At 36.9% G+C, this 20,279-nt stretch overlaps 1 long non-coding RNA gene across 2 annotated transcripts in view; it reads left to right on the top strand.

The window, feature by feature from the left end:
* Positions 1-2,067: 2,067 nt before the first annotated feature.
* The window catches only part of LOC119531777, a 75,137-nt gene continuing 56,925 nt past the window's right edge, over positions 2,068-20,279 (top strand). For both annotated transcript variants that reach the window (XR_005216407.1, XR_005216406.1), the window contains exons 1-3: positions 2,068-2,610; positions 3,036-3,200; positions 5,745-5,910. This is a non-coding gene — a long non-coding RNA (uncharacterized LOC119531777). The remainder of the gene's footprint in view (positions 2,611-3,035; positions 3,201-5,744; positions 5,911-20,279) is intronic.

Here is a 20,279-nt window from a genome sequence, read left to right on the forward strand (position 1 = left end):
CCAGGAAAAACTGTTGGTTTGGCTAAAAAGAGTGGATGAATTTATGTCTATTTCATTCTAAGCTTCTGTGATATTTTATCACCTGACTCATGGGAGTTTGCTTAGTCTTTTTCATGGATTCCATTAAGAAATACCTTTCTCTGGTTTTAATTTCACTTTTTGTTCTAAAACCTTTCATCATAGGTAACCTAAACTCTTTCTGCATCTTACAAGGTTGAGCTCAGCTTTTCAAGCATCTATTTTCCTTGGCTTTCACAGTACAAATTTATATTTATGATTTTGGGCTTGCTCAGCATCTTTTGTGTATAAGAAAATGCTTTGCAAATGGTAATTCAATAGATTGATTCATAAGTGTTATGTACATAAGTTACAACCAGTTTTTAACGTGAAGAAACTGTTCAGAATAAGCGCATCAGGGATGAAACTAATGCTATTGAAAGATTATTTTTCAATGAATGCTCCTGCAAGTTACAGTCTTCTATGATAGGAAGTGAATTTAGAGTGGCCAGCTCATCCCACTTTGCCTGAGATTTGTTTAAGACTGAAAGTGCTGCATCCTGGGAAACTCTTCAGTCCCAAGCAAATGAGGATGGCTGTTCACTCTAGTTGTATTCCCATTGGTATTTCTATTTCAGCAGGTCAAAAGTAGACACAAGGTTACTTGTATATTACTTCAAAAAGTACCTTCATAGAAGTATTTTATTCACCAAGATATGCCTAGTAATGATACTTAATAGATGTTCAATAAATACTTGATGACAAAATAACAGAACAGCTACCAGTCATGTCTAATTATTCAGAAGGAAAAGTTGCATTTCACTGGAAGATCATCTTAAACTCTTATGGACCGTGTCTTCTAAGTCATATAAGATGAAATAGTTCTCTGACTTGAGGATACTCCAGCAAAATATTCTGAACGAATGGAAAAGAATGGATGTGTTCCAAAATGTGAACGTGAGTTACTTTGCCATGAGTATTGTTGAAACGTACTCCCAAGTTAAAAAGTCAGATGCTTTTTTAGCATGTTACTCAAAGCATCTTCTGTGGCAGACCCAAAGCACTGCATTAATCAGCTTCACCAGATCCCTCTTGAAGATGGTAAGCAACCACCCAGGTTTGATGATGTTGAAAAGCTGCAGGAAACCCACAATGGAGAAGTAACTCTGAAGCTGCCTGCTGCAGTCTGTCCAGCAGAGGGCATTGGTGCACCTATGCAAAGATCAGGGTTCACACTTGGATGAGTGGTGATGTCAGCAAGATGTCCGGGGTCTGCCTGTAGGCTGAAAATTAAGAACAGTGGGAAAATATGTCATTGAGGAAAGCACTGAGACCACTTGATCCACGTGCAATGCCCTCTTGCACAAATCATGGCTACTCAGAACAGCCTGAGCCCCTCACACATGTATGAAGTCTCAGGATTTTACTTCAACATAAAAGAAAACAAAAACAATTTCAGTAGACTATCTCATACCTGAGGTCCGATGCACTACAAATTTCATTTTAGGAAAACATTAGTTACTCAAAATCAAGAGAAAGAAAAAGAATGTATAATGTCTAGAGATGTACCTAAAAAAAAAAAAAACTTAATTGTTTTTCTAGCTTCGAGCGATGATAATAGTAATAATACTAATATCTAACATGTTTAGTGCCTTAAAGTTCCCTAAAATTTCTACTCACATCATTTTAAATATTTCAGCCTGTTGAAATAGATAGGATTCTGACTGCTATTTTTGCTTTACAGGTGAGTCCTGTAAAGTCATTAAATGGTTTATTTAAGAACGCAAGGATAGATGCAGTAGACTAGTTATTCTGAACACAAGTCTATTTCAGTCTGCATTAACCTATGGCACTCTGTAATTACATGCCATGTATTTAAAAACACATTATAGTTGTCATTAATTATCATCATGCTTTTAACCAAAGACATATATCTCTTAAAAGAATTAAGATAATTTCACCAATACTAAATTTGATAATTTGATTTATGCCTCCAAATGTCAAATTGCCCTGAAAATATTAATTCAGAAAAAAAGAAAATGAGTGAAATGTTTTCCAAAAAAGCAAGAAAAATTCTTTGTGCAAGAAAGAAACACTATTTCTAGAAATAGACTTTTTTTTTTAGTACTTTGAGAAAGAACACAAAGAATCTTTGGAAATGAGAAGGTAACGGTGAAATCAGGGAGCTTCTGTGCTCACCAATGACATTTAATTTCCTTTGCTGAGGAAATGAAGAGGAAGATGAGGTCTCAGGGGCAGCTCCTGACACACCCGTGGCAATATGACATTGCTGAATGCTTTCTCAGACTCCCATTTGTTTGGGGTAGTGACAGCTGTTTGACTTCTCCCACTGGACCCCACAGTTATTTGCTTCCCTATAGCAATCTGGTTGATCACAGTGAGGAAAAATGGATTCTGTAGCTTAGCATTTACATTCTGCCCAAGTGCTGTCGGGTTCCATCATCACAGACTCTCATGGGACCTCTTTCCCTAGCCTTGGAAGCTACATGGCAAATCCACAGCAAAGCTATCTGAGTTCCTGTTTACTTATGAAGAACATTTGGCCCAACCTCTGCCAGGAACAGATCTGATTCAAGAACAATTATCAAACAGGTGGGTTTCTCAGCTTGGCTACCAGGATCTCATCTGCAAATGTATTATGAATATGTTTGTGTCTAAATAAATGCTTAGCAATAAAAGATTTTTTAAAAGTCAAAATTTCATAAAGATAACAAAGAAGGTTAACCCAAAATGACGGAAGCCATCATGTAAAATGAACTATATTTAATGTATTATATTGGATGAAGTGCATATGTACACATATATATGAAGTGTCTAGAAACAGTGCTTACTAAAACTACAATGAGATTGTAGGATTTCTTGCCAACCTTTTCTAGCCATGAACAATCAAATAAAAAGCATATACCCCAGGTGTGACCACGGTTCTCTTATTCTGTCATTATTTGTATTTTCAACATTGGTTGATTTACCTCTGTGCTTTCTCTGTTTTTTTTTAATGTTGATGGGCCTCACTGCAGATACTTCCATGGGTCAGGACTGATGTGTTAATTGGAAGAATTCTGGGTCTCTGTGCTTGCAACCATTGGGAGTTCAGACCTTAAAATGCAGCCTTTTTCAACTGAATTTCCACAACTTCTGTTGCTATTCTTATTACTATACGCAGCCCTGCAAATGCTAGAAATGTGAGTCTTTTCTATTTCTATAAATATGCCTATTATAATTCTTGATATATAATTATTTCTCATCATAGAATACCCTCAAAATTGGAATTAGATACCCTTCTTATGTTTTTCCATAGCACACTATGCTTCTCCTTTCACAGAATTTATTCCATTAGATTGTAAGCTTTAGGGACAGAAATAGTGGAATATTTATTTGTTCATTCACGCAACTGGTGAGTTAATTATTTTTTCATTTCTTCAAACCTCAACTATTTGTGAAGCATCTACTATGTGCTAGATTACACAAACACACACACAAAGTATCAAAGCAGACATTTTCCTTGCACTCATCATGTAGCTGTTGAGCTTATAGTCTAATGGGGCAGGCAGATAATCAAATAATCAAACAGATCAAATATATAAACATAAAAGGTAGTGAAAGAAGGAAAGGTATGTGGTACCATGAGAATAATGAAATCTAGGGTGGGAGTGGGGCAGTTGGTCAGAGAAGAAATCTTTAAGTAGTGACTTCCGAGCTGAGCTCTGGTGGGTGACGAAGGGTTAATTTAAAGGAAAGGGTGAGAAAAGAGCATTCCAGGGGACAAAACAACAGGATCAAAGTCATGAGGCAGAAAGAAATTGGGTAAATCTGAGAACTTCGAAAAGAGTGTTGTGGTTGAATTATAGAGTGCAAAGGGTAGAAGAGCAGTTGGTGAAGCTAGGAACAGTTACGAAGGAATCATTCAGGGCCTTGGAAGCCATTTTAGGAGTCTTGGCTTCTGCTTTAACAGCAGAGGAATCCAATGGAGAGTTTTAAGCAGGCTTGTCACATGATCTGGTATGAAATTTTAAGATTGCTCTAGCTCAGTGTGGAGAATGGATTGGATGGGATTGTAGAGAATGGAGAGATTTACTATGGAGGCTACTTCAACTCAGGTGGGAGACCATGGAGTTTGGAGAGAGGTGGTAGCAATGGAGACTGAGAAGCAGTGCCAGATTGGACTTAGACCAAGCCCATCTAAGCTTTCAGCAAAGTGAAGAAAATCTTTCCAGAAGGGAAGGACCATGAAGACTGCATGCTATTTAGAATTTCACCACTGTGTTTTGGTCACCACTGTATGTCCAGCACCTGGCACAATGCTTGGCATGTGGTAAGTGCTAAATTCATATTTGTTTAAGGAAAGAGGGAAGAGAGGGACAAAAGAAGGAAGAAGGAAGTGAATGATTTTCCTAGGATTCTACGGTGAAGAAAAATATCTGGAGAAACTCTTTTCTACTACTCAAAATTCATAAATCTTTTACTCATCTTTCAGAGAAAATAGATTTCAAATTGAATGCAAAGTTTGAGTTAGTTTATCTTTTTAATTATTTGTTTATTGATTGATTGATGATTTGTAGAGGCTGCTTCCAGTACTGGGCTGAAAATGATGCTAACTCTTGGTCTGGGCTCCATGGGAAAGAGAGCTGAGTTCCTTTAATAATGTCTGTATTGAGATACAATGATGTAGAATGGAGAAGGGGGTAGAATGAGCAGCACATATTGCCTCTCCTAAAAGATTATTATGCTATAGCTACTTTCTGAATTGTATTGTGATGGAATCTTTGTCTACTTTCTCTGAGGAATTTTTCTGTTTACCTATTTTAAGCCCATATATATTTGTAGCCTACATATATATGTCTATATGTACATAAGATATACTATATATAAATGTATATATATGTATATACAAGCTGAACATATATCACTGTTAAGAACAGGATAGTTCAATCTACCTCAGTGGACCTTCCTCTTAACCAACCTTGTCTGTTGTATTCACTCTTTTTAATGGATTTAAAGGACAAATGGTTAGCTCATTTTTTTCATAGGGTAAGGATAAATTGAGACAGATTCAAGGGCTTCTGAACTTTTACTGCTTTCCCAAAACCCATTTTAAGATTGAGATCGATCTCTGTTCTGCATCCCTCCCCAATGTTGATCCACTGCCCCCTATTCTAACAGCTTGTTTCCTACCTCCATAGCATTTAGTACCTTCCTTTCATGTTAGAAACTTCCACTTCACCAATTATCTGATGTTTACTCCTCTCTCTTCAGTGTATAGATTCTCAGCCCCATTCCGTGGTGACCTTAAAGCTCCTCCTGTTGGAAAATATCTTTTCTTCTTTGTTTAAATTTTGTCCTGTTTCACCTTACATTTTAAGGGATCACTAAAGAATTGAGTGTGGGTTTGGCCCAAAAATGTTCCAAAGTTCAGACTGCCATCTGAAACTTTGAGTATATTCTATTAACATAGCTAGTACACATTTAATTCCTTCTATCATTAAAAGATGACTTTAATTGCTCCTAAATTCCCAAATGCCAGAAGACTAAGCAGGAGCATGCAAAGCAAATTCTCATCAGCCTCTGGATACCAGAACTCAATGGAAATCCCAGGAGAAAATATTAAGCCCTTGGCAGACTTAATTTGCCACCAGGATAACAGTTGTTGAGGTTCAAATGATGAAATTCAGGGCAAGAATATGCCATCATATTGCTTCTGCCTAGTAATTATGTTGCCATTTTTGCAGTCCAGAAGAATGAGTGAATGAATAGTTACTTGAATAAGAAGATGCAGAATATACATCATGAAATTAAATAAAAAGAGACTGCGTTAGAGACTTCTGGTGCTTACCTCTCTCTGATCCTCCTCTTTTTCCTTGCACAAGGGAGATTGTATTTCTCTGCCCCTTGCAGGTAAGTTAGACCTTGTGACCAGTCCTTGACAAAGTATTGTGAGCAGCAGAAATGTGGGTTGTCACTTCCAGACCAGAGCATTTAATTACTGCTGTGAGAATTCTCTTCCCCTGCCACACTAACCAAGAGCCTGCATGCTACAGATGATACAGCTACAGTATGGTGGAGATTTGTTCGTTTGAGACCACTGAGGAACTGTATGGACAGCAGTTGCTCTGGACAGTGACCAGAAACTTGCAGAGGAATTTACATGAGCAAGAAAAAAATATTTGTTGTGTTTAACCCCTGAGATTTGGGCTTTGCTACTATAGCATAACCTGGTCTATCATGATTTTAATGCAGGGACCTTAGAGAAATTGTCCATTTCTTATCAAATGCAATCGTGCTACCAGGTTTTGGATTTTTACATCCTATATTACATAAGTGTGGTAAGCTGAAATAAATGATGATGACTGACATCTATTCCCCTGATCGTGACTTGGTCCTGCCTAGGTGAGTTTGGATTTGGAATGAACTACCTATCCCACGTGAGGGATGATTTCAATTACAGCACTGTGTTTTTAAACTCAAGTTTATTGAGATATAATTCATATATGTACAAATTCATTCTATTTAGGCTTACAGTTTTATGAATTTTATGAGTGTCTACCATCATTAACCATGGCTATCATCAAGATATAGAATATTGCCATTACTCCAAAAATTTCCATTGTTCTCCTTTATGATCAATCCTCTTTCCTGGTCCAAAGCAACCACTGCTCTGATTTGTGTCCCTATAATTTTGCCCTTTCCAGTATTCACATAAATGGAATCATACAGTGTGTAAACTTTGTGTCTGGCTTCTTCCAGTTAACATAATGCTTTTGTGATTCATCCATATTGTTGCATTAGTAGTTTATTCATTTTGATTGGTGAGTAGAACTCCATTGTATGAAAAAATAATAATCTGTTTATCCATTTACCAGGTGATGGGCATTTGAGTTGTTTCCAATTTGGGGCAATTATAAACAGAATTGCTATAAACACTCACACATGGGCCTTTTTGTGGCCATGTGTATTCATTTCTTTCAGGTAAATAACACTTAGAAGAGGTATTGCTTAGTCATATTGGTAAGTGTATGTTTAACTGTTTTTCAAAACCATTTTTCAAATTGGTTGTACCGTTTCACATTCCCAGTATCATGAGACCTCCATAAGTTCCATATCCTCATCAGCACTTGGTACTTTCAGTTTTTAAAATGTTATCTGATCTAGTATGTATGCTGTGGTATCTCACTTTGGTTTATAATTGGCATTTCACCAATTATAAAGATGTTGATCATTCTTCTATGTGCTTATTTACTGTCTGTATCTCTTCCTTGGTGAGTTGTTGATTCAAATTTTTGCTCATTTTTAAATTTAATTGTTGTCTTTTAATTATTATAATATTCCAGATGTTTTAGATTATATACTCTAGACCTAAATCCATTACGATATATGATTTTTTTATATGATTTTTAAAAATTAGGTAAAATCAGGTTTAAAGGATGTTCTGAGGGGAGAAAACTCCATTAAAGGCCAGTGGTAGAGTTCAGATTTGTGCAGGAATTGATGGGTATTTGAGTGTTTTATACCTCTCTTTTTCTAGACCTTTGGGGAGAGGAGCAACAAATAGGTGAAACACATAGGAACATAGTTTTATGCCTCTTTATTTACAAATGGTGCAACTTCTGCATCAACTTCTACCTCTCTACCTTTATAACCACCTTGAGGCAGCATCCAGCCACAAGCCCCAAATCCCTCAAGTCTTTGCCCAATTAAAGTGGTCCTAAAGACTGTTTTGATAACTACTCTTTTTTTTTTTTCTTTTTACAAGACAAATCGTATATTCGATTGTTCACAGTACCATTAAATAGTTGTACATTCATCACCTAAATCAATCCCTGACACTTTCATTAGCACACACACAAAAATAACAAGAATAATAATTAAAGTGAAAAACAGCAATTGAAGTAAAAAAGAACACTGGGTACCTTTCTCTGTTTGTTTGTTTGTTTCCTTCCCCTATTTTTCTACTCATCCAACCATAAACTAGACAAAGTAGAGTGTGGTCCTTATGGCTTTCCCAATCCCACTGTCACCCCTCATAAGCTACATTTTTATACAATTGTCTTCGAGATTCATGGGTTCTGGGTTGTAGTTTGATAGTTTCAGGTATCCACCACCAGCTACCCCAATTCTTTAGAACCTAAAAAGGGTTGTCTAAAGTGTGTGTATGAGTGCCCACCAGAGTGAATTCTCAGCTCCTTTTGGAATCTCTCTGCCACTGAAGCTTATTTCATTTCCTTTCACATCCCCCTTTTGGTCAAGAAGATGTTCTCTGTCCCACGATGTCAGGTCTACATTCCTCTCCGGGAGTCGTATTCCACGTTGCCAGGGAGATTCACTCCCCTGGGTGTCTGATCCCACGTAGGGGGGAGGGCAGTGATTTCACCTTTCAAGTTGGCTTAGCTAGAGAGAGAGGGCCACATCTGAGCAACAAAGAGGCATTCGGGAGGAGGCTCTTAGGCATAATTATAGGGAGGCCTAGCCTCTCCTTTGCAGCAACCGTCTTCCCAAGGGTAAAACCTATGGTAGAGGGCTCAACCCATCAAACCACCAGTCCCCTATGTCTGTGGTCATGTTAGCAACCATCGAGGTGGGGTAGGCCAATACCCCTGCATTCTCCACAGGCTCCTCAAGGGGGCACTACATATTTTTTTCCTTGTTTTTCTTTTTTTTTTTTAACTCTCCTTTCTTTTTTAAATCAACTGTATGAAAAAAAATTAAAAAAAAAAAAACATACAATAAAAGAACATTTCAAAGAGACCATAACAAGGGAGGAAGAAAAAGACAACTAACCTAAGATAACTGCTTAACTTCCAACATGTTCCTACTTTACCCCAAGAAAGTTACATAATATAGCAACATTTCTGTGAACTTGTTCCTACTATATCCATCAGAAATTAACAGACCATAGTCATTTCTGGGCATCCCCAGAACGTTAAATAGCTGATCTGTTCTTCTCGGATTGTTGTTCCCCCTTCCTTAATTGCTCTCTATTGCTAGTTCCCCTACATTCTACATTATAAACCATTTGTTTTACATTTTTCAAAGTTCACATTAGTGGTAGCATATAATATTTCTCTTTTTGTGCCTGGCTTATTTCGCTCAGCATTATGCCTTCAAGGTTCATCCAAGTTGTCATATGTTTCATGAGATCGTTCCTTCTTACTGCCGTGTAGTATTCCATCGTGTGTATATACCACATTTTATTTATCCACTCATCTGTTGAAGGACATTTGGGTTGTTTCCATCTCTTGGCAATTATGAATAATGCTGCTATGAACATTGGCGTGCAGATATCTGTTCGTGTCACTGCTTTCCGATCTTCCGGGTATATACCGAGAAGTACAATGGCTGGATCGAACGGTAACTCTATATCTAGTTTTCTAAGGAACTGCCAGACTGACTTCCAGAGTGGCTGAACCATTATACAGTCCCACCAACAATGAATAAGAGTTCCAATTTCTCCACATCCCCTCCAGCATTTGTAGTTTCCTGTTTGTTTAATGGCAGCCATTCTAATCGGTGTTAGATGGTATCTCATTGTGGTCTTAATTTGCATCTCTGTAATAGCTAGTGAAGCTGAACATTTTTTCATGTGTTTCTTGGCCATTTGTATTTCCTCTTCAGAGAACTGTCTTTTCATATCTTTTGCCCATTTTCTAATTGCGCTGTCTGTACTATTGTCATTGAGTTGTAGGATTTCTTTATATATGCAAGATATCAGTCTTTTGTCAGATACATGGTTTCCAAAAATTTTTTCCCATTGGGTTGGCTGCTTCTTTACCTTTTTGAGAAATTCCGTTGAGGTGCAGAAACTTCTAAGCTTGAGGAGTTCCCATTTATCTATTTTTTCTTTTGTTGCTTGTGCTTTGGGTGTAAAGTCTAGGAAGTGGCCGCCTAATACAAGGTCTTGAAGATGTTTTCCTACATTATCTTCTAGGAGGTTTATGGTACTTAATTTTATATTGAGATCTTTCATCCATTTTGAGTTAATTTTTTTGTAGGGGGTGAGGTAGAGGTCCTCTTTCATTCTTTTGGATATAGATATCCAACTCTCCCAGCCCCATTTGTTGAAAAGACCATTATGACTCAGTTCAGTGAATTTGGGGGCCTTATCAAAGATCAGTCGGCCGTAGATCTGAGGGTCTATCTCTGAATTCTCAATTCAATTCCATTGATCTATATGTCTGTCTTTGTGCCAGTACCATGCTGTTTTGACAACTGTGGCTTTATAATAAGCTTCAAAGTCAGGGAGTGTTAAGTCTTCCCACTTCGCTGTTCTTTTTTAGAGTGTCTTTAGCAATTCGAGGCATCTTCCCTTTCCAAATAAATTTGATAACTAGTTTTTCCAAGTCTGCAAGGTAGGTTGTTGGAATTTTGATTGGGATTGCATTGAATCTGTAGATGAGTTTGGGTAGAATTGACATCTTAATGACATTTAGCCTTCCTATCCTTGAACATGGAATATTTTTCCATCGTTTAAGATCCCCTTCTATTTCTTTTAGTAGAGTTGTGTAGTTTTCTTTGTATAGGTCTTTTACCTCTTTGGTTAAGTTTATTCCTAGGTACTTGAGTTTTTTAGTTGCTATTGAAAATGGTATCTTTTTCTTGAGTGTCTCTTCAGTTTGTTCATTTCTAGCATATAGAAACATTACTGACTTATGTGCATTAATCTTGTATCCCGCTACTTTGCTAAATTTGTTTATTAGCTCTTGTAGCTGTATCGTCGATTTCTCAGGGTTTTCCAGATATAAGATCATATAATCTGCAAACAATGACAGTTTTACTTCTTCTTTTCCAATTTGGATGCCTTTTATTTCTTTGTCTTGCCGGATTGCCCTGGCTAGCACTTCCAGCACAATGTTGAATAACAGTGGTCACAGCAGGCATCCTTGTCTTGTTCCTGATCTTAGAGGGAAGGCTTTCAGTCTCTCACCATTGAGTACTATGCTGGCTGTGGGTTTTTCATATATGCTCTTTATCATATTGAGGAAGTTTCCTTCAATTCCTACCTTTTGAAGTGTTTTTATCAAAAACGGATGTTGGACTTTGTCAAATGCTTTTTCAGCATCTATTGAGATGATCATTTGATTTTTCCCTTTCGAATTTTTAATGTGTTGTAATACATTGATTGATTTTGTTATGTTGAACCATCCTTGCATGCCTGGAATAAACCCCACTTGGTCATGGTGTATGATTTTTTTAATGTGACTTTGGATTCGATTTGCAAGTATTTTGTTGAGGATTTTTGCATCTATATTCATTAGGGAGATTGGCCGGTAGTTTTCCTTTTTTGTAACATCTTTGCCTGGTTTTGGTATTAGATTGATGTTAGCTTCATAAAATGAGTTAGGTAGTGTTCCATTTTCTTCAATGTTTTGAAAGAGTTTGAGTAAGATTGGTGTCAGTTCTTTCTGGAAAGTTTGGTAGAATTTCCCTGTGAAGCCATCTGGCCCTGGGCATTTATTTGTGGGAAGATTTTTGATGACTGATCGGATCTCTTTGGTTGTGATGGGTTGGTTGAGGTCTTCTATTTCTTCTCTGGTCAGTCTAGGTTGTTCATATGTTTCCAGGAAATTGTCCATTTCCTCTACATTATCCAGTTTGTTGCCATACAGTTGTTCATAGTATCCTCTTATAATTTTTTTAATTTCTTCAGGATCTGCAGTTATGTCACCTTTCTCATTCATTATTTTGTTTATATGGGTCTTCTCTCTTTTTGATTTTGTCAGTCTAGCTAGGGGCTTGTCAATCTTGTTGATCTTCTTAAAGAACCAACTTTTGGTGATATTTATCCTCTCTATTGTTTTTTTGTTCTCTATGTCATTTATTTCTGCTTTAATCCTTGTTATTTCTTTTCTTGTACTTGGTTTAGGATTGGTTTGCTGTTCATTTTCTAGCTTCTTCAGTTGATCCATTAGTTCTTTGATTTTGGCTCTTTCTTCCTTTTTAATATATGCATTTAGTGCTATAAATTTTCCCCTTAGCACTGCTTTGCTGCATCCCATAGGTTTTGGTATGTTGTGTTCTCATTTTCATTCATCTCTATATATTTAGCAATTTCTCTTGCTATTTCTTCTTTAACCCACTGATTGTTTAGGAGTGTGTTGTTTAACCTCCAGGTATTTGTGAATTTTCTAAGTCTCTGATGGTTATTGACTTCTAATTGTATTCCATTGTGGTCAGAGAATGTGCTTTGAATAATTTCAATCTTTTTAAATTTATTGAGGCTTGTTTTATCTCCCAGCATATGATCTATTCTGGAGAAAGTTCTGCGAGCACTAGAAAAATATGTGTATCCTGGTGATTTGGGATGTAATGTCCTGTATATGTCTGTTAAATCTAATTCATTTATCAGATTGTTTAGGTTTTCAGTTTCCTTATTGGTCTTCTGTCTGGTTGATCTATCTATAGGAGAGAGTGATGTGTTGAAGTCTCCCCCAATTATTGTGGAAACATCAATTGCTTCCTTTAGTTTTGCCAGTGTTTCTCTCATGTATTTTGTGGCACCTTGATTGGGTGCATAGACATTTATGATTGTTATTTCTTCTTGTTGAATTGCCCCTTTTATTAGTATGTAGTGGCCTTCTTTGTCTCTCAAAACATCCCTGCATTTAAAGTCTATTTTATCTGAGATTAATATTGCTAAACCTGCTTTCTTTTGGCTGTAGCTTGCATGAAATATTTTTTTCCATCCTTTCACTTTCAATTTCTTTGTGTCCCTGTGTCTAAGATGAGTCTCTTGTATGCAACATATTGATGGTTCATTTTTTTTTGATCCATTCTGCAAATCTATATCTTTTAATTGGAGAGTTTAATCCATTTACATTCAACGTTATAACCATGAAGGCATTTCTTGAATCAGCCATCTTATCCTTTGGCTTATGTTTGTCATATTTTCCCCCTCTCTCTATTAATATCCTTAATTGTACCCATACCGAATCTCTTTAGTACTGAACCTTTCTCCAAGTCTCTCTGTCCTTCCTTTGTTTCTCTGTCTGTAGGGCTCCCTTTAGTATCTCCAGTAGTGCAGGTCTCTTGTTAGCAAATTCTCTCAGCATTTGTTTGTCTGTGAAAAATTTAAGCTCTCTTTCAAATTTGAAGGAGAGCTTTGCTGCGTAAAGTATTCTTGGTTGGAAATTTTTCTCACTCAGAATTTTAAATATATCGTGCCACTGCCTTCTCGCCTCCATGGTGGCTGCTGAGTAGTCACTACTTAGTCTTATGCTGTTTCCTTTGTATGTGGGGAATTGCTTTTCTCTTGCTGCTTTCAGTACTTGCTCCTTCTCTTCCGTGTTTGACAGTGTGATCAGAATATGTCTTGGAGTGGGTTTATTTGGATTTATTCTATTTGGAGTTCGCTGAGCATTTATGATTTGTGTATTTATATTGTTTAGAAGATTTGGGAAGTTTTCCCCAACAATTTCTTTGAATACTCTTCCTAGACCTTTACCCTTTTCTTCCCCTTCTGGAACACCAATGAGTCTTATATTTGGATGTTTTAAATTATCTATCATATCCCTGAGGTCCGTTTCGATTTTTTCAATTTTTTTCCCCATTCTTTCTTTTATACTTTCATTTTCCATTCTGTCATCTTCCAGGTCACTGATTCATTGTTCAACTTCCTCTAATCTTGTACTATGAGTGTCCAGAATCTTTTTAATTTGGTCAACAGTTTCTTTAATTTCCATAAGATCATCTATTTTTTTATTTAGTCTTGCAATGTCTTCTTTATGCTCTTCTAGGGTCTTCTTGATATCCTTTGTATCCCGTACTATGGTCTCATTGTTCATCTTTAGTTCTTTGTGTAGCTGCTCTAGGTGCTGTGTCTCTTCTGAACTTTTGATTTGGTTGCTTGGGCTTGGGTTGTCCATATCATCTGTTCTTTTCATGTGCTTTATAATTTTCTGTTGTTTTTGGCCTCTTGGCATTTGCTGAACTTGATAGGGTTCTTTTAGGATTTGTAGACCAATTGAAGTCCTTATCTCTAATTTATCAGATCTACAGCTTCGTGGAGTACACTTTCTCTAACTAACCAGCAGGTGGCGTCCACGAGCTACCTGTTCTCCACAAGCCAGTTCTCCCCTGCTTAGCCTTTTTGGTGAGTGGGGGAGTGAGTCTTGTGGATTCCAATTGGTGTACCAAGCTTGCGTGTGTAGTTGGTGTTGCCCACCCTGTATATGGGGCGTGTTTCTGGGCAGTCAGGGAGGGGGGGTGGCTCTAACAATCAAATCTCCCTGGTGATCGTGGAGTTTTAAAGCTGCTGCAATAGTCTAATCCTTCAGTTCAGTCCTGCCACAGTTTGTCTCTGCCACTGACCCACAAGTCCTTGGTATTGGCGTATGGCTCCTGAGACTTGCAAGTGGGCCCCTCTTCCAGGCTGTGCACCCCCCTGGTCCTCTGTTGAGGGATAACTGTGCTACATCACAGGTGAGTACCGTCCCCCCAGGGCAGTTCTGGGCTGCTGGGCTGTGTAGGGAGGCTCCCAGTCTGCTGAAATGATGGCTGAATGGGGCTTTGTTAATTCACACTGCTCCACCTTCCCAACTCTGGGACAATCAGCTGAGGTTGCAGGGAAGGCTAATGTCCACGCCCAGTTTTGTGGTGTGTGCCTGTTATTTGAAGCGCTTCTGTCACACTGGGTTGTCTGGGGCAGCTCTGGGCTATGGGGCTGGCGATGGGCAGGAGTGTTTCCTGTCCACTAGGATGATGGCTGTGAGTGGACACCCCCCTTTTCTTGGGAAGTTGTGGTGTTTAGTGAATTTTCTCAGCCACTGGATTATTGCCTTTTGTCTCAGAGCTCTCTTAGTTCTGCTCTTGTCTTGACCTGCCCAAATTGCAAGTCTTTGAAGCTTTCTGTATTGGGCTTCTTAGAGTAATTGTTTTAGAAAAAGAAAAAAGGATTAAAAAAAAAAAGGGCCCTCCTCAGAGATCTAATGGGTTATTGAAATGCTAAGAGACAAAGCAACCAGGGCCATTAAGGAAAGGTCCACAGGGCAGAGAGATCAGCTTTTCTTCGGGATTTGCATATGTGCCTCAGGGCCTGAACTCTGCCCTTCCCCTTTCTATGTTCACCAGAACTCCAAAAATCCTCCACTTTTATTTTGGAGTTTTTAGTGTTGTTTTTTCTATGCCTGTTTCCTCTCTGCTGGGCTGGCTGCTCTCAGATTCTCTGGTGTCTGGTCTCAGTCTATCTATGGTTGGAGTTTGGATCAGTAGAATGAGTTTCCGATAAGGGCTGCCACTGCAGTTCTCTCTTCTCCTTCCCGGAGCTGACCGCCCCTCCTCCCATGGGACTGAGCCTGGCAGGGAGGGGTGCGGGTTCCCTGGCCACAAAAACTTACAGATTTCGCTGATCTCAGCAGTTCCACGTTTTCATGAGTGTTGTATGAAGTATGCCCAAAGTCAGATTGCTCTGTGGTGTCCAGTCCACACAGTTCCTGGCTTTCTACCTACTTTCCTGGAGGAGTAACTAAAACATACAGCTCACCAGTCCGCCATCTTGCCCTGCCTCCGATAACTACTCTTTTGCACAAATGTATGATTAAATAATTTTAGGATTTTCTCTCACTATGACAACTTATGTTACTTTCAAATGAAGAGCTTACTAAAATTAAATTTAATTGATATGAATCTTTGAAGAAATCACCCAAGTAAATAAGAAAAATTGCCCACATCCTAGAAATTTTGCCTCCAAAAATAATTTAAATTGGTTGTCATGCTTAGAATCAAAGAGTGTTCATCAGTGAAATGGCTATAGTAATGAGGAAGCAAAAAGATTCTATGTTGTGTTTCCTCCTTAAGGACACATTATAAACTTGAAGTTTTGCTGGTTTTATTTTCTACTTTATTGTTTTTATTATTTTTATAGGTCCTTTCTAGATTTTAATACAATTATTTGTCTGAGTGAAATAACTGGTTAACCATGGTGTTCTGACAATTACTAGGGTTGTAATTTTCCATATTTTATAAATATACATGTACATATATGCATAGTATCTCTTGGATTAAGAAGAGCAGATCTCAAGAAATTGATTTCAATATGTCATTGATAATATTTACAATATTACTGCTACATTGCACTTATCAATGAATATTGAATGATACAAAGAGTTTCCCTCTATTGGAGTTGATAAGTATGTTAAGATTAAGAAATTAATCAAGAGAACAGAACCTGGAACTCCACCATAAGAATGCACTCAAAAGAATGCTGTGTGATATTAAAAAAAATACTGCGTCATTAAGAGTATCAGAGAAGTTGATTCTTAAAGAATTTAAATGTTATCAACCCTTAAATGGAAACGTATTCTATGAGGGAGATTACATTCTTTTCATCATGTTTGATTCATATTACACAAAATAATCTCCTACCCTTTCTATATCTGTGCAGCTGTAAGTTTAAAACCTTTATTCTGTGCCAAAGAATTTCTTTTCCATATATTGTCAATATGATTTAATATGTAATGAAAGTAAGTAGTGATTGAAAGAGAATTTGTAAAATGCAAAGGAAAGATATGATCCCAAAAGACAATAATGAGAAATCAAAAGATGAAAAGCATGGCTTGTAGAGAATCTCTTGGGTTCAAATTTTTATTTCTTAGCTGAGTGAAAGAAATTATAGGCAACTCTTTGGTTCAAGACATTGAGGTTTTTAGGGAACTGGTTCAAATCAAATAGAAAGAGACATGAGAAAAGTGACGCAATAACAGTAGTAATCAACATTTATTGAGCACTTACTATGTGCCAATCCCTATTCTTAATGCTCTCTCTATATTAACTCATTTAATCTTCACAACAATGAGGTTGATATTATTGTTAGACCCATTTTACAAATTAGGAAACCAATGTCACACAGTGAATAAATGGCAGAATCAGAATTATATCCTGGCAGTTGAGTTACCAGGCTCATGGTTTTATCCAGTATGCTGTGCTGCTTTTCAATTCAGTTAATTAGTAGCACAAAAAGATCATTGCTGCTATTTGGATTTAGTAACATTAGTGAAAACTTTAGAAAGAAAACTTTACTGTTTTCAGAGAATTTTTAGATAGTGGATCATCGAATCTTCAGTTTGAAAGTATAAAATAATTAAGATTTTTTTAAAAAGACAAATATACTCAAACATAAATACAAATGCATATTGTTTTCCTCAGGTAGTCATCTTGGAGGAATCTTATATTTACTTCAAAGATGTTATCATTGTTCAAAATATTTTAGGATTTTCCTTTTGAATTTTCTTGGAAAATTGAACATTTTTTTTGAATATCTATAATGGTAGTACCGTTAAATTTTTAAATGTGGATTTGAATGCTGGAAACAAATCTGGTAGATAAAAAAACCCAGTTGAACTAAATAAGATGTAATTCTAAACAAGAACGATATACTGTTGTGATTCAACCTGGCAGTTACTCCAGGTCTAAAATGTTTGGGAAAGTGGTCAATGACAGTGTTGTAGGTAAGTAGTGAAGCTTACTGAGATGACTACAACCTTGAAGGAGCAAAATTTGGTAATGTGCATTCTGCTATGTTTTTTTTTTAAACAGACAATATTAACAGCTCATGGATCTGTGCCCAGTGTCTTGTTTTAACTTGTAAGTGGCTTGGGTGTTACTGAATTAATGATTAGATCCACTGTTTGAGAATTCCATTTTGAACTTACCAATAAGGATTAATCAATGTTTCTAGTCTTCAGTATAAAAAAGATTTTCTGCAATTTAACTTCATTTATGGGTATCATATGTATTTTTCTGTCAAACCTTATTAAGAAGGAAACCAATATCTCTTTCCTAGTTGAAGTTTGTGGATTTCTGTCTGTTCTTGAACAACAGTTAAACAAATCGGAAAGCACACTCTTAGCCTGGTTTATTTCTTGTCTTGTCTAGTGTAGACTAGGCCATCTAAAGCTATGTACACATTAGAAAAATCTCCCAAATCATTCATTATTTTGGGCCAAAATGAAATAAAGCTTTTAAATAATATTTTCAGGGCAACAGAGTACATCAAAAATTGATTTTGGTAAATTTTCATATTTTAATATAACTTCTAATGAGCCATCTAGCAATATTTGATGTAGAACAGTGGTTTCCAACCAAGGGTTCGGTTTCCAACCAAGGGTTCCCTTTCCCACCCTCTGCTCCATGGTCATTTGGCAATGTCTGGGGACATTCTTTTATAGTCATAATTGGCCAGTGGCAAGAAAGGGGTATACTACTGGTATTCAGGTGTAAAGATCAAGGATGTCGCCAAACATCCTACAATGTACAGGACAGCTTCCCATAACAAAAAATTGGCGAACTCAAAATATGAATTGTGAGGATGAACAACTAATGAACAGAAAAATAAGTGAAAATAATTACTTGATAATATAGACATAATCTTAAAATAGATAGATTAATTTTTCAATAAGATTTTAGAGTACCAAATATGACATCACAAATTTCTTTTCAGCTTACAAAATTCATTTGGGATACAGTGAAACAAGTAGTTCTAAATCACCTGCTAATTCTCCCTGATCAAAAGAACTCCTCAAGGCCCAGGAAGTCTGGGATAGCTGAAAAGTTCTCAGTGGACCTATCTGAATTCTTTAACCCTGCCAATAGAATGGGCCAAAAGGACTCTGGAGCTAAATTAGTCTTTCACGGAGCCCTCTACTGGACATTGTGTTCAGCCAGACTGAACAGGCCATGAGGGATGAGCTCTATATAGACACTTATCCAAAAGCCAAGACCAGAACCAAAATACATTTGAAAGGTCAAGGCCAGAGAGGTGAAGTTTGTCAGAATACTTACTCCATCAGATGCATTTCATCTTGATAATGAAAAGCATCATATACTATGTTGTACATTCAGACAAAAATAATCCCTGTTAAGAAGAATTCTTTAAGGATTACTTTTTGACCTGTTTTTCCCCATTCAGAATATCAGAATCATGATGAGTTTGGAAGCTTACTAAATTCAGGATTCATTCATTTAGCAAATATTCATTGGGTGTATTATTCTACATACCTGTCCATGAAACCCCAATGGTGGGTTCTTTAACTCAGTTCTATGAAGACGACAATTGGATTTGATGGTAGTGACTGTCTCAAATGTTGGTAAAACAGTGTTAAAATAGGGCTAGATAGTGTTTACCATACTTTCTTGGATATGGTAAACTTTCTGTATGGTAAACTCTATGCAGACATGGGAATTGGAGTGTGGCCCTCCACTTCCTCTGGGGTAAGAAACTGGTGAAAATCATCAATCAGCATGGCTGAAGGAATAGTGTTTTATCCTAATATCCTTTGCTTTTAAAAATCTGCCTTGGGATGTAGGTAGGCTCCTTTCTTTAAGAGCCTTATTAATAATCAGGCTTAATTTTCATATGTACATATTTCAAATACTGTTTTAAAATATTTATAGCTTCTCTTGTTTTTTTATTGGGGATTTGCTTTTCTTCAATTTTTCTTAGAGAGTTCTTTGCAAGGCTGTATTATGATCAGTGCTATACATCCTTCATTTGGTGGTTGTAGGATTAGCATTCTCATCTTTAGAGTGGTGTTGGAAGAGTGCTTTAACTTCCCACTGGTGGGAAAAGTTACTCCCTACTCATAATGTGATTAGCAAAAAAATTCACTGTTGGCCAAAAACTTGGGTGCCATGTTTCCTGTGGAATAGCATTAACTGTTTCCTGAGCAGCAGCATGTCAGGCTTAACAGTTTAATGGTGGGTCAAGCAAGGGCAGTACGGTTTAGTCGCTTCATATCAAACAATTTTCAAGGATACATAAATCTGTGCTTTAGGGAAGTCTTCACTATCTTCCTGATAGCATCCTTAAAATGTTAGCAAGATATTCCATAATTTCCACTTTTTAAAAACACATTGGTCTAAATATTCCAAAATTCAATACAGTATTCTAAACCTTTCCAAAAGTTCTTCATACTTACAGTCTTATCAGCTCTTACAGTTGCATATCTTAGGTTTACTGCCTATGGTATCATTTTCTTTTATTAGCTGAAAATAGTTCCTATTCATTATTAAGTCTAAATATCTAGGGATTAATCATTGACATGTCACTTTTTCCTTCTTCCTCCTTCTACTTGCTTTGGATTTACTTTTCTGTTTTTCAGCACTACCTTCAAGGAGTTGAACAAGAATAAGAGCTTAGGGATAAATCAAGTAACTTTACCAGTGAATTTAGATTTAAAGATGTGGAAATGGAGTAAAATTTAATGGCTAAAGTAGAAAATCATCTGTGGATTGATTTACCCATGCTAGTTCATTGCGCATTAGTACTGATACTTGAG

This window comes from Choloepus didactylus, chromosome 1 (genome assembly GCF_015220235.1).
Source record: "Choloepus didactylus isolate mChoDid1 chromosome 1, mChoDid1.pri, whole genome shotgun sequence".
In the NCBI taxonomy this organism is placed as follows: Eukaryota; Metazoa; Chordata; class Mammalia; order Pilosa; family Megalonychidae; genus Choloepus; species Choloepus didactylus.